Raw genomic sequence first — 7091 nt, 5'->3', positions numbered from 1 at the left:
TATTCCTAAATCAACATAAACAATATTTTTTTTGGGTAGATTTATGCTACATGAAATTTTTCTTCGCGCTGCGCGCGATTTAGTAACACATATATTGATTTTAATATGGGGACTACCACCCTCGCAAAAACTGCGATCAAAAATAAACAAAAATAACATTAACTTAGAGAAATAAGTTTGATTGTAATCGCAATTACAAGATAACGGTATATTCATTATTCATAGAGTCGGTTTAGGCTAGGGTTACCATATTTCAGCAGCCCAAATTCCGGACACTCTTTAGCGCCCACTAGTGGTTTTTAAAATGAGTTATGATGTCAAAGCAGCAAAGCTTTGCTCATAGACCAGAGGTGGTCACGGTCCGGTTCAGGAGTATGTGACTGTGTGTTGTGTAACCGGGACCGAAAGCACATGTTCTCAGCCCCCTCCCGCCCAAATAAACAATGATTTTGAGCCCACACTATAGGGTAATCGATTCAACGTCTGAAGGGGGGTATGCTTGATATATGAATCTGGTTTCTATATGCATCCGGTCGTTAAATTATTTGAATGAATTCTGTCAATAATGTTGGTCGTTCCATATATTACTATATAGATACTAACTACTCTCCGCCCACGTGATCAGAGTTAGCGGTAGTGCTGGTTGAGGATGATGAGTTCGAAAATACAGTAATTGTACATCGTTAAGTTATGTCCATGTCCTACCGATAAGCTTGCGAATCAGCCTTATTCCGGTGCGCACCACGGAGCTTTATAAACACCCCACCTCCAGTGGTTTCCAACCTTTTATGGTCGCGATTCCATCTCCAATTGGAAAATGTTCCGTGGCCCAGATCAAAATTTTACGAGCTGATTACTAATAAAGAAGTCAGCACCTTTGCCCAGATTTACTCATGGGCTAGTTTGGAAGCTGATTACGTTCAACATATTCGCAAACCCCAGAATAATGGCAAACGATACTAAATCGCGCGCAGCGCGAAGAAAAATATCTTACATCAGCATAAATATTCCCAAACAATATTGTTTTTATGGTGATTTACGAAACAAATTATGAGCCTACGTCAAAATTCCGGACATTTGGCATATTTTCGAAATTCCTCCCGGACGCTAGTTTGAACAGTGAAATTCCGGACATGTCCGGGAAATTCCGGACGTATGGCAACCCTAGTTTAGGCTGTTTGGACATATATGTCTTAACGATGTACAAGATAGCGTCAAGATAGCGTAAACCGACAATCATCATCATCATCATCATCATTGGTTTATTAGCAATTTTATCAGTTCAATACACCACAAAAAATGCGATTCAACGAAAAGACAGGAAGATGTCAGTAGTAGACTTAGCTGGGTTTCGTGCAGGCCAATCAAATTACGCCACGTCGCCTTAATTGCCACGCCTACATTACCACATCATCCGCCCATTGCCGCACCTATAGCACACCTATTGCCACATCATCCATTGCCACATCATCACCGCATTGATTGCCGCATCTATACGCTGCACAGCATCAACCCGCGCGATGTCGATTGCTGCACCTATGTCACTCATTGCCACGTCAAAACTTACCTTAGCTAGAATCGAACCTGGTTTGGATGGGTATAATTTCACATCGCTCACCACCAGGCTATTGAGCAAACTAGCCGTATTGAGCTGTTTTGAGAATATAACCGCCGATTCTCTCTTAAATTCCGAGACAACACCTTTTTCGAGTTATTACGCATAAATGTAAGACTATAACACCTGTGTCATCATTAATTAGTCAATGATTTTGAGGAATTCTGCGAATGCAACTTGATAATGCAGATATCGCCACCATAAATGTCTACAATGACGCGAAAGCTCACGCACATATTGCCGAATACTATTCCAAGAAATTGACGCGTGTAAATGTGCCACGAATACAGTTGCTTACGATTCCAAAAAGTTGCGCCACATCGACAAAGTGAATTAGAACATTATAAATAAAGTTGCGTTTCCAAGAAAATGCCGCGTTGGCGATCCGAATTAGAATGTTTAGTTCCGACGTAAAGCAATTCGCATTCTGAAAACTTCGCATTTCTGTATTGTCATGTGCGCAGCGAGGCAGCCATCGCAGACAAGGTAAGATCAATGTATTTTCGTGTCGATTTAAACTAAATGTAGCTATAATTTCTCGATGCAGCATTAGCTTACTTGTGCACGCAGATTGAATTACGTTGAGATTTCTCCAATAGCTAACGTAATAATGAGTTCTGTGCGCGGCTATAATGTTAACCGGCAATATAGCCGAAGTCGCATAAATTTGAATGTATATGCAAGTTCTCTGTTAAGGGTAGACTATCTAGCCTCGCTTAATACTCGAATCTCGCTGTGGTTATAAATTAGGCATGCTAATGCGTTGAGTTTTACTAAAGTCGCAAAACGTGGGCTGAAAAATACGCCCATTTTCATACCCTAAGGGTACATTCATCTGCTACGTCATCTGTGCCACATCATCAAGCGCCACGCCTATAGTGCCACATCATCCATCCATTGCTATATCATCGCTGCATTGATTGCCGCATCTTGATACTTTTCTCAGATATTCTATTTTGTGTATTTAGGACTAATGTCATCCGTCCATATTTTTAGACTTGATTTTATGTGTACAAGTTACGGTTTCTGCAGTCTCCACATTTTACGACTTATGATTTCCACGTCAAAACTTACCTTGGCTAGAATCGACGGCATGATTTTTGTGATAAGGACCTAGGTAACATTCAGAGTCTGCAACGATTGTTTGGATATACATTATAGCAATACCCCACCAAACTATAGGCGGTTATATTACTCTATTGGTCAGAGATAACTCATCCGTCCACATTTTTAAACTTGATTTTATGTATACAAGTTACTGTCTTTGCAACCGAACTTCAACGTAACGATTTTTCAGTAAGCAGTTATGTTTCCATGCTACTTTTACTTTTATTTAACGGGTTTTCATAGCGATTTTGAGTGCAGGCAGATCGCGGTTTCGATTTCCGAGGTCTCCACATTTTAAGCCTTATTATCAGCTCGCAGTACAACCGCTACCCGTATAATGTTTGCATGTCGAGTATAAGGGTATTTAACTCAGCACTAAAATGCCAACGGACTAGCCGCAGGGCCCGGTTCTCGTCGCTATAATTAAACGAACACCTTCGCCGCAGGTACGCAATCCCCGACGTTATAATGATAGGGCCAAATTAGCCGCATGAAAGCGAGTCTAATGAATATAACGACAGACACCAAGTTAGTTGAAAAGTAAAACTAATCGTGACCGATGCAAGACGGATTGAAACAGCGCTTTCGCTCGATTCTTGTAGTGACGACATTTCATACGATTCAGTCCTTTTCATGTCACTAGAATAAGGGTGATTAAACCGACAGTGAAACGCCGCCGCCGTCTTATAACGTAATAATGTAAGCTGCGTCGGGTGCTGCTATAATGTTAGGAGCGAATATAGTAGAAAGTCCACGTCTACGCATACTACCGTAGTAAAACGCAATTCACGCAAAAGTCGATATTGCTTTGTGATGATTTTGATGTTGTTCCATACCGATTGGGAAGATAGGACTCCTAATTCCTTAACTAACTACATAATCTCTAGTAACGTAGTCAGACGCATAACGGAATTTACGCAAAATCGGTATTGCTCTGCGATAATTTTGACCACTATGTTTTGATAATAACTTGCTTCCGAGAAATAGATAACATTCATTATACGTTAGATGATACTTTTCCTTTATATTCTATTATGTGTATTTAGGGCTAATGCGACATCACTATGTTGGCGACAGGCCTGATTTGAACACAGTAATTTTACAAATTAAACTTATCACCCACCACGAACACTCAATGAAGAGCACCCTGGAGCACCCTCGTAAATGCTCCACAATTCGTGACGTATAATATATACTGAGCATAAAATAAGCTGACAAAACTGATACTTGAGTACTCCGAAATGTTCCATTGTCATAATGTCCTACACCTGTGAACCAATCTTCAAGTTGCGCATTCAATGTTTAGCTCGGTAATTCCGTTATTAAAGTTGAGTATGCATAGGTACGTGCTACGCTCCCGCAAAAGTCGGTATGGAACTGCGTTAGTTTAAAATTTGTTCAATCATGAAATGCGTAACAAAATTTGACATGGTGCATTGTCATAATAATGTCTTACAACTACGTACCGAGTTTCAAGGTGGGGAGTCGAATATTAACATGGTAATTCCGTTATTAAAGTTGACTATGTATAGGTACGTGCTACGCTACGGAAAAAGAGATTTAGCCAAAAGTCTGTATCGAACTGCTTTGGTTTTAAAGGTTTTACATCATGAAATGTCTGACGAAATTTGGTATGGTGCATTGTTATTATGTCCTACAACTGTATACTAACGTTCAAGGTGAGAATTTAATGTTTAGCATGCTAATTCTGTTATTGAAATTGACTATGTATGGGTATATGCTGTGTTCACGAAAATCAGATATGCGTAAAAGTCGGTATTCGACTGCGATAGTTTCAAAGGTGTTCCATCATTAGATGTGTGATGAAATTTTGCATGGTGCATTGCCATAAGGCTCTACAACTACGTATCAAGTTTAGAGTTGGTATTCAATGTTAAGCATGGTAATTACGTTTCTACCCTAATTTAATAGATTTCTCAGATATCGTAGCCACGGAACTGGCTTCAGCGAGCGGTTAAGGCGTTGGACTTAAGTTTCAATGAACAAGTGTTCACATAGGTTCGAATCCCACACCCACTACGTTTACGAGAATTATTATTTTTAGATTCAAATTTAGCGTATTGAGTACTTTTTCTGCCTTTTTCAGCGCATTAGAGACGTTTACACTATTGATTTCGTGAGCTTTACTTAAGTTTTATAAATTGACGTAAAAGTAGTCATTTCCGAGTAAGTAAAACGTTCGTATTGTAGGTTCATTTCTGCTTAATACTATAATTATCATGGAGTTGAAGCAGTCCAATATCAAAAGCACCCGAAAGTATTTGTTGCATATAGCTAAAAACCTAATTGAGTACTCTGAAGAAGTACAAGTAGCACAGTTTGTGGTATTTCTATGACATCGAAATTTAGCTAACCAGAACTTATACTTGAGTACTCCGAAATGTACAAGTACTTTACCTTTACACGACGTTTCTGTAAAATGAATACTGATTTTATTAAAAAATAAAAAAACACGAAAAATTACATTTTATCCCAAACCATCAGAATACTAAAGTAGCTTATCGCGTATATGGACCTAATACTAAAGTGTTTATGATTTCAGTTCGCTTCAACTTCATGACATTTTCAGTATTAAACAGAAGTATAAGCCTAGAATGCTAACTTTCGTCGTAAATTGCTACTTCTGCCTTAATTTAACGGATTTATCCGAGATCATTGCTTTACTTAATCTCTCCAAAATGTGCATTATACTAGTACGTCACCATCGAATCCCTCTGGCTATAACTACCCGATAGTATAATTGAGCCAAATACTCGAGTACTAATTTTAAAGTAGCTTAGGTATCTAAATGAACCGACGGTCAGTAAACCATTTCGAAGTGCAAGTACAGGAATATCATAGTTCTTGAACCGTGCTCAATGCTCAATAGACCATTTTTGCTATTTTTCATCGCCATAAGTCATTCTGGATCGCGTAAACGCATTGTACGTTATAGATGAAACTTATGCAAATCCCCGGAACGCAACAAGAAAAATCGTATGAATTTGTAAACTACTTATTCATGACATAATAATAATTCTACTTGTACACATTTTCACATTTTATAACACTTTAAGTAGTACTTGAAAGTTTTGTCAAGTTAACAGGTTAAAAACTTATACTTGAGCACTACGAAATGTACAAGTACTTTACCTTTACACGACGTTTTGTAAAATGAATACTAATTAAAAAATAAAAAATAAAAAAGAGCGAAAAATTACATGTTATCCCGGAACGCAACAAGAAAAATCGTAGGAATTTGTAAACTACTTATTCGGTAAACTACTCTTTACTTCACAAAACAAAGTTACAAAAGTAAGCAGATTTATATGAAAACCCGTTAAATAGAAGTAAAAGTAATAACAATGCATCATACCAAATTTGATCGCAATTTCATGATGCAATACCTTTAAAACTAACGCAGTTCTCTATACACTTTTGCGTAAATCTGTGTTTCGCTAGCGTAGCACGTACCTATACATAGTAAGCTTCAATAACGGAATTACCATGCTAATAATCAAATCCCCACCCTGAAACTCGGTACGCGGTTGTAGGACATTATGAAAATACAACATACCAAATTTCATCAGACATTTCATGATGTAACACCTTTAAAACCAACGCAGTTCTATACCGACTTTTGGCTAAATCTGTTATCCATAGCGCAGCACGTACCTATACATAGTCAACTTTAAAACGGAATTACCATGTTAATAATCGGCTCCCCACCTTGAAACTCGGTACGCAGTTGTAAGACATTATGACAATGTACCAAGTCAAATTTTGTTACGCATTTCATGATTGAACAACTTGAAAACTAACGCAGTTCTATACCGACATTTGCGTGAAACTGTTTTGCGGGAGCTTAGCGCATACCTATGCGTAGTCAACTTTAACGACGGAATTACAGATGTAATTAGGTTTCAACACTTTTACAACGATTCTTCTTGCTTCCTATAACATCGCACTCGAAGCCCTCGTTATTAGGCTATGATCTCAGCCTGAGCTATGTCTTGAAGCCTACGGGACTTTGCAAATTGTTTCGATTTATTCTATACCCGTTTTAATTCAAGGAAGCCCATTTCACTCAATGTATCGATGCCTACAGTATAGAGTATACTCTACAAAATTTTCTGTTTAATTCTCCCTATGTTAATTTACCATAAGACAGACAATTTGACTCCTAAAGTCCGAAATACTTGTTCGCTTGAGCTAAGCCGCAGCGCCCGGAGTGGAATTTTATAGTTCTTGTAAAAAGTTGTTTATACACAATATATGTTTAAGGTAAGTCCTACGCATTCATGATTTCGTCCGAGTTTGTATTTTAGTAATATATACTAATACCGCGTTTGTAACTTGTGCAAGTAGG

General features: G+C 38.2%; 1 protein-coding gene across 1 annotated transcript in view; it reads left to right on the top strand.

Moving 5' to 3' along the window:
• Positions 1–7091, top strand: part of LOC145435942 (uncharacterized) — a 293102-nt gene that overhangs the window by 122082 nt on the left and 163929 nt on the right. The gene's annotated exons all lie outside the window — the stretch shown is intronic.

Source organism: Botryllus schlosseri, chromosome 3 (assembly GCF_051294905.1).
Source record: "Botryllus schlosseri isolate E-star chromosome 3, Bs_hap1, whole genome shotgun sequence".
In the NCBI taxonomy this organism is placed as follows: Eukaryota; Metazoa; Chordata; class Ascidiacea; order Stolidobranchia; family Styelidae; genus Botryllus; species Botryllus schlosseri.
The sequence above is the reverse complement of the archived record's forward strand: the minus strand, read 5'-3'. Positions and strand labels throughout refer to the sequence as shown.